Consider the following 8138-nt stretch of genomic DNA (forward strand, 5'->3'; position numbering starts at 1 on the left):
AAACACATAGTAAAACTTTACTAAAAAGACAAATGTATATCTACATTCTACCACGTCTGTGTACTCCTGAATCATCTTCTCTCCTTCGTGCATTCTTCTGTTGTGTCGTTGACTTACGTAGTGCGCATCCGCAAAATTCGATTTGCAGTTCAATACGGGAGAGCAGAAAGCATAAGACATTCTGATGCCTCAAACCAATTCAATTAATATTCTTAAGTTTCAAACAAAAAGTTTATTTAGAATTAAAACTTTGAAGCAATAATTAAAACTTTGAACAAATCTAGGTGAATTTGTCACGTCATTCCATGAATCCGCTACTATCCAAAAAAGCGTATCGGGAAAGAATCGTAACAGGTATCCTTCTCACAATTTTGTGGAAAACATTCAAAATTTCCCTGTAATTCATTTACATATACTTCAAATGCTTTGGCTATGTAGTACCAGTCTAGGATTACTTATTTCTAATAAGAAACGGTAGTTTTGAGTAAGAGTTTAATTGAGCTGCGAGTCTATAATAAAAGATAGACTGAATTGTCAATTCTGTCATTCTACACGTTCGGAAAATTCATATATATTGGTGAGAAAAGCGATTAGTAAGTTGTTTTGGATCTTTTGTTGGCGTTAGGAGTTGTATACGTCCAACCATCGTTTTTTTCCTTCTCAAACTCCTATTCTCACTCACTCCTTGTCTCCCCGTAGAACACGAACGAATATAATTAGACATGTAATTAGGCGAGTAATTGTTTTTTTTTCGGTTTGTCTCTCCTTCTCTTTCTCTTGCTCCATCTCAGCTTCTGTTTGCAACGACAAAAGAGACCTCTCCTGAGATGCTCTGACGTTTCGATCCTAGATTTTTTCTTCGTTTTCATTTTCGTTCCTTTGTTTTTTTTTTGCAAGTTTTGGTCTCAACATAAATAAAAACAAAAAACACACACAGACACCACCATACTTTTTGTTGATTTATGGAAAAGTACAAGATTGGAAATTCTCATAAATTGTGTTGGAGAAATTTTTTCGCAAAGAGAACATTTTTGTTTCAAACTCGAATATGAATTCTTTTCGAGGTTAAATTTCCGTTCCCCTGGGATATTCTCTCACTTTTTGCAAACGGAGTTGGAGTGCCAAGAGGCGATAGTTCAAAGTTTTCTGGCTCATCGAGAAAGTCGAGAAAATTGATTCGGAAAGTTTCGCCTATCCTCGAAAATGATAATCAGTTATCTTAACTTGTAGTAAGCATATTAGTAAGTATAGAAGAAAAGTACTAAATAACATGGAGAAAGTACAAAAAAATAAAATGCAAATGAGCCAAGATATGGGCGGAGCCTAATATAAATTTTAGGCCTTGGCATTTGCCATACTTCGCGTATATTTTGCATAATAATTTGTCATTTCCTCCTGTGTAACAGTTCAACATTTTATTTAAAATTACAGGGCACAAATAAAATCGATACTCCGCCCCCCCCCCCCCCATTTCTTGGTTTTTTTTTCGCGTTTTTCCATATTTTGTGTACTGTTTTGAGTTGTTCGTTCCTTGATATTAGGAGATTTACGCATGTACTGGAGCAGGGAAAATTAGTATCAAAAGCTCATAATTTATAGACCACCTACATATACGGTCAAAAAGTGAAATTTCCAAAATTCTAGAACGAACTGAACCATCACAGATTATCTCTCATCATCTTCTTGGCTCTTTTCACGTTTCTACCCATCATAACGTCATCAGGACATTTATGTAATCATGTTCACTCCGCTTCCCCTCTTTTAACTTCTTGCACACACAAATAGACATGATGAAAGAAGGAAGAGACTCACTAACAACATTCGATATACCAAATTGATGAAGCATGAAGATGAACGAATCGAAAAGCGACGCCCCGCGCTCCGACACACAATTTGGCCCTGATTAGGTCTTCTCTGTGAAGAGGACCGCCGGACGACAACCAATTCGAAATCAAACAAGCCACTTCCCGTCTTGTCTGAATTTTCGTCCCTTCTTTCCATCTACCACCACCAATTTCACTCCTATACATCATATTCTGTTCTGTTCTAACTCTTTTTCTCAATATTTGTGTGACAGTTTTATGAGGCAAACCTTGTCGTTAAATAAGTGCTCGTTGTTATGAAGACCGATGTCTTGGTTTCGAGTTGAAGAGAGCTCGGAGTGAGCCTTGATCGACATTTTTGGAAAACTTAGACTTCTATATTCAGGAGATATATCTCAATTGTTCTTTTCTAGCAAAATGTTTTTTTTTGAGACCTACAATGTATTTCAGATTTTACTGGAAGTGCACCTGTTTACTCGGCATTTGGTAGGAACATTTTGCCTTCCCAAACGGCCAAAAATATCATTACTTCAGAAAATGGTGAATTCCAAGTTTGACCCAACTTTTTCCAATCTTTAACGGTAATAGATGGATCCAAATTGGGGCTGCTCAACTTCTGCTTCATGTTTTTAATGACTTGGAATCAGTTCATTGCTCTACAAACAAATATTAGGGGGTTCAATTATTCAGTTAACTTCAATTGCTTTTGAAAACACACTAGGGCTCTCTTTACAATAGAGCATATTACAAAACAGTTGCTGGTAGATATAAGTATTTCACCCGTAAATCATAAATGTTTTTTTTCAATTCTACTCTAACTACCGTGGGCGAATAGTTCTTGTAATCTACAATATTTTCCGATGAGTCGTAAATTTTATCATGCTGAAATATTTTACCTCGACTGCGAGAGTTCACTCAAATTCTATCTGACTTGTGATCAACGAACTAAAAGAAGTAGTTCATTTGTGTACTGAATCAGACAGTTTCAACTTTTTTTGAAATGTGTGTAGTCACTTGGGAAGTAAGTGCAATCATTTTTTCCAACTTTTGCTGTTATCTTAACTTTTTCTGACACCCATCTCTTGTTGAACTTTGAAAACAAATCAAACCAAAAAAAAAACGGCAATTTTCTAAACTTTTCTCTCTATCAAAGTGTCACAAGTGTGTAGTCTTTTGCCTCGACTTCTTACACCCCGAAACCACTCCATTCTTGTTCTTATTCTCCTTCTTCAGTTTTCAGAACCTCTCTCGGGACCAAACTCTTCTTGTCCGGGATTTGTGCTGGCTGCTCCGCATATTTTGCCCTGAGACTCGGAACGATGCCGAAATTTCCAAAAAAAGTTGCTGCTTCACTTTTTACTTTTATTCATGAGTTCCGAATTGAATTCTGCTGAAGCATCAGATCTCCTGAATTAGAAAAGGAACTTTCGTGAGTTCTAGAATTTTGGTGTATCTGCCAGTTTTGGAATAAAACATTTTCCAGTTTCACAGAGATGGCTCATAATGCTTCTTTAATCAAGTCACGTCATTTCCACCATATTCCATGAATCTAGTACCATTGCTTGTCCCAAAGGGACTACTGCTCTCATTCAATGCCCATTTATTAGCGGCTCCTTCTTCCTACTTCTTGTCTCGTTTTTCCGAGCATTTTGTTGCCGTTTCGTTTTCTTTGTGGTTGGTGGTGGTTTCGTGTATATGTGTGCCAGTTTTTATACACTCCCATCAATGACCCGAAAATAAGAAGAACATGTAAAGAAAAACACGAAATGGCTGACATCTAGCAGGTGTTGTTTTCTGAACCGCCCATCTTTTGTCCCTTGTGCATACTTTTTCACAGTCTGGCCATGGCACAAAACGCAAAAAATGAACAATTTCAGCGTATTTCCTTATTGTTTTTCTGTCGAGGAAGTTCACACAAGACCGTTGACAACACGTTCCAAATTTTGAAGTTTAATGTTTGTCTTGTGAAAGTTTTAAAGGTGGAGTAGAGTCAAATTTTTTTGTTGCTTTAAATTACAGAAAATATACCCAAATAACCGAATATACCTGTAAAAAAATTTAAAAAATTTCTCAATTTTTTATGATTTTTTAAATTTTTCAAAAATCAAAGAAACGGCTGAATAAATTTGAATTCCCGCGCAAATGAGTGACGTCATTTTTTGATATTTTCGTGTTTTCTGACTAAATTCGTCGGTTTTTCTCAATTTTTTCTTCTATATTTGATTTTAAACACCGTTTGTCAATTATTTAACCACTTTTCCGTAAAAAAATACTTGATAACCCTAAGGAAATGGCCAGAAATGTCGAAATTGGTCTATCCGCAATTTAATATTTATTACCAGCCGTGGACCGCACCTCCGGCGCGGCCCCCGACTTCTGGAGCTGAAAACCAATTTTTCTAAGACTACCGTAATCATACAGTACTCCTACCGTACCACCATTGTACCACTACAGTACGCCGACTATATCCCTACACTAACCCCAACTCACTATCCCTCCAGAAGCTAAAACTTCGCAGACTACAAAGACTACATAGACTACAAACTATGGACAAACGGAATAAGCGCTTTATATATAGTAAATGAATTAATTTTTTTCAAAATAACTATTTTAAATAATTGACAAACGGTGTTTCAAATTAAATATATAAGAAAAAATCGAGAAAAACCGACGAATTTAGTCAGAAAACGCGAAAATATCAAAAATGACGTCCTCATTTGCGCGGGAATTCAAATTTATTCAGCCGTTTCTTTGATTTTTGAAAAATTAAAAAAATCATAAAAAATTAAGAAATAAAAAAAAAATTTTACAGGTATATTCGGTTATCTGGAAATATTTTCTGTCATTTAAAGCAAAAATAAAAAATTTTGACTCTACACCACCTTTAATTTTAAGATAAACTTCTCTTCTTACTTTTTGTACACACTGTCAATATATTACACCGATTTCCATAACATTTCTTCAAATTGTCTTCCACTATTTTTTTGTTGCATAAAATAGTTTGAATTATTCAAAATTTCCCTTTAGGTTTTCTTCTATCAAAACCACTATCTCAATGATAATAGCAGTTTTTTAACATTAAAAAAAAACGTGATCTCCTCCTGCCCACACATTTAACGAAGTTATGATTCAACCGCATGTGGTACTTTAAAATAGGATTAGACTATCAGAAAAAGTAATATAGACTGCTGGTTTCCAACTTACAACGTTGATTCAATTTGTCCGTATCTCTATTTAATTTTTTTTAAAAATTTGTCACTATTTATTATTTCGATTTTTCAAAGGCTTCTTTCTTTCTTCACATCATTTTTTGCCAACATTATCAAATTCTTATAATCTTTATGTACATTCTTTTCATTTTTTTTCTTGTTCTAAATGTTCTCATTGAACTTCTAGATTTACATTACATCTTGCTGTATTTCCGTTCTCCTCTTCTTTGCCACCCTGAGCTTCTCATGCCATCTCTATAAGAAACACTAACTCTCAAAATACAAACGTGCACATAGGCATTTCCATAAATTCTCGTTTCCTCTATTTCTAATTATTTTCCTTTATTTCGTTTTTCTTTCTAACATAATTTTTGCAACAAAGTTTTGTGTTCCTTCCTGTTTCTCTTTTCATTTTAAATTTTGAAGTGCGTCTTTCTAAAATTTTGTTTTCCCTAGTCGCCGGAAAATGAAAGACTTTTTCAATTTTCGTTTTTGTTTTTGAAACCTGAAATTAACTGTATCAATGAAAATTCCAATGTCCTATAGTTCTTAATTAAAATAATAGATTTAAATTTAGCGGAACTTGTAAGTCACAATACGCAAAGTTTGTAGAATTAAACTTTAAGCACTGAAATTCTCAAACTAAAAACCCCTTTAATGCCTAAGTCTCTAACTATTTCTCCCTAGACAGGGAGGTGCCTAAAAACTAAATAACCCACGTCAATGTGTGAAGAAAGAAAACTCGTTGACTTCATCGTCTAAAGCTATAGAGTATCTTCACTAATTCGTTCCGAAAAAGAGATTCGGCAAAACGATTAAAAGTTCGTCTATGTGTATGTGTGTGAGCTGCTGCACAGAAGCCCATCGTTTCTCTACTACTGGAGCAGCAGCATAACAAAGCACGCATGAATTGCTGACAAATCTCGGGACATCATCGCTAAATTAAATTCCATTCAATTCTTTGAATCTTATCTCTTCTGTTCCTATATGTGTGTGTCCTTTTTTATTTCGTTTTCTACATCTGAAACAGAGAAACCATCCGGAAAATGCGATTAAAATGGAATCAAAAAAGAAGAAACCACAGAGGTCTTTTTGCGTTCAAATTTAATTCCCTCAGTCTTTTCTTCGACATTTTTAAACATCTGATTTCTAGGAGTCTGAAATATTGAAATATATTGAGAGAGAGAACAGTCGCTTTCCAAATAAAAATCATGTTTTCCTGGCATCTTTATCACGAGTAAACATAAACAAAAAATATTGAAAGCTCAGAGAAAAAATGAGATATTTTGCCTTGAGAAACCTACGTAGCTGTTTCCATCTTCCTCAATTGAAGACTAAAACGAAGCTAATTATTCTCAAAGAATTTCGTAATAATCTCAGAGGTATCCAAGATTACGAGAAAAAAGTAGCAAAGCTGGAAACGTTTTCCAGAATTCAAGTCATCAAAAGTTATTATAATTATAAGAGAAGAGCACCCAAAGAGTCTTCTTCTCATACCTCATTCATTTCATGCAAATGATGAGGAAGCTCTGCCTCTTTATTTGATGGACTTGTAGTTTTCCCATAAATACACTACTAGAGATTCTCACTCATCCAATCGAGTAACTTCTTTATAAGTTTTCATGGTCTCGATATCGTTTAGTTTGTGATCATAATACAAAGTTGAGAGATAGCCTTATGGGAATTTCCTGCAAACATTTTGACAAGAAGTGGTTCAAAAAGCAGCTCTACCTCTGAAAAATTTTGCAGACTGCAGAAAATAAGAAAACGTCTCAAAGATAATTTATGACAACTTTTTAGTTGCAACACCTCCCTGGTGTGACCTACTGAACCAGTCTGGTCTTTAATTTTTTCAAAACACTGCTTTTGTTTTCTGTTTCTTTGCTTTTTTGTTGCTTTCACCAAACCAAATATTTCCTTCGAAATTCTCAGGTTGCTCGAAAAAAAAAATTGTTTTCACTTGCTTCAACTTCAGCTAAAATAGCTCATTATTATTTTTATTTTCTCTTTTCTTTGTCTACATCAAATTGTTTTCTTTTTTCCACTATCCTTCCTTTCTGAAAAAATTCCGTGTCTCAATATCATCCATCCTTTTTTTGAAAAGGAAGTTCACTTTGTTTCAAAATGTGAATGAATGAATGATAGGTCACTGCCACGACAAGGAAAGCATTTTACTATTTATAGAGGGATCAATTGCAATTGTTATACAAAACCACTACCGATCGGTAGTGCCTTGCTTCATTTTGGAATTTGATACCTGGTTGGAAAATATGAGAAAATACGAATAAAAATGAGAGGAAAGTTGAAATGCAGACAAAAAAGTAGGATAACTCTAGTTTTAATATTTGAATTATTTATTTTATGAAGGTTCATAAAAACAACTTCCATTAAAAATCTTCCTTGTAAGCACAAACATGCCTGTCTTTCCTGTCTCGTGTTCACACTCACCCTTTTTCCCAAGTTCCTATGATACATTGTTTTAATTTCTTAATAGAACATTCAACAAATTAAATAACTTTTTTCTTCATCTTGAGAAACATTCATTTGAACTAATAGTCTGAGAAAGTTTAAACCATCACATAACAATTAGGAAAACTGTAATTTTCCAATTTATGAACATCAAAAACACTTCACATATCAGAGTTAGTTTTTCCAACTTGACCAAGTAGTTCTTTCCCGATTCTTTCCGTTTCATCCAAAAAAAGAGCAATTGAAAAAGTATGTACCTGTCCTCTTTTTCTCTATCCCCATTCCCAAAACGTCCATTCAAATTGGCGCCTCCCACTCCTTTTTCCCTTTTTTCATTTTCTCTAAATCCCGACTCTTCTCTACTTTTTCCGATGTTCTTCTAGTAGGGTTTACAGGATTTCAGAGATTTTCTTCCCCTGCAAAAAACCTAAAAATCTATGAATTCCAATTCAGTCTAAGTAGTTTCAAATATTCCAATTGTAAATATTAATTATTCATGACTCTTCTTTGCCGCCTGCCATGCTGGCTTTATCTTCCGATTTGTGCCCCTACCCCTCCCTTTTTCTTTTTCCGCTTTTTAATGGAACTCCCAATGTGTATGCCTTTTGGTGCATGCTCTTCTCTACCAAACTTCCTA

General features: G+C 34.5%; 4 non-coding genes across 4 annotated transcripts; 1 reads left to right on the plus strand and 3 right to left on the minus strand.

Annotated features, from left to right (window-relative positions):
- The first annotated feature begins 1699 nt into the window (after window positions 1-1699).
- Window positions 1700-1847, plus strand: C29A12.15. The gene has a single exon (NR_069364.1). It is a non-coding gene; the product is annotated as an Unclassified non-coding RNA C29A12.15 (non-coding RNA).
- A 1230-nt stretch (window positions 1848-3077) lies between these two features.
- On the minus strand, window positions 3078-3280 carry C29A12.9. Its single transcript, NR_069365.1, has one exon. It is a non-coding gene; the product is annotated as an Unclassified non-coding RNA C29A12.9 (non-coding RNA).
- Window positions 3281-5904: 2624 nt separating this feature from the next.
- On the minus strand, window positions 5905-6022 carry C29A12.11. Its single transcript, NR_069366.1, has one exon. It is a non-coding gene; the product is annotated as an Unclassified non-coding RNA C29A12.11 (non-coding RNA).
- Window positions 6023-7916: 1894 nt separating this feature from the next.
- On the minus strand, window positions 7917-8130 carry C29A12.19. The gene has a single exon (NR_069367.1). It is a non-coding gene; the product is annotated as an Unclassified non-coding RNA C29A12.19 (non-coding RNA).
- Window positions 8131-8138: the final 8 nt, after the last annotated feature.

Source organism: Caenorhabditis elegans, chromosome V (assembly GCF_000002985.6).
Source record: "Caenorhabditis elegans chromosome V".
NCBI lineage: Eukaryota > Metazoa > Nematoda > Chromadorea > Rhabditida > Rhabditidae > Caenorhabditis > Caenorhabditis elegans.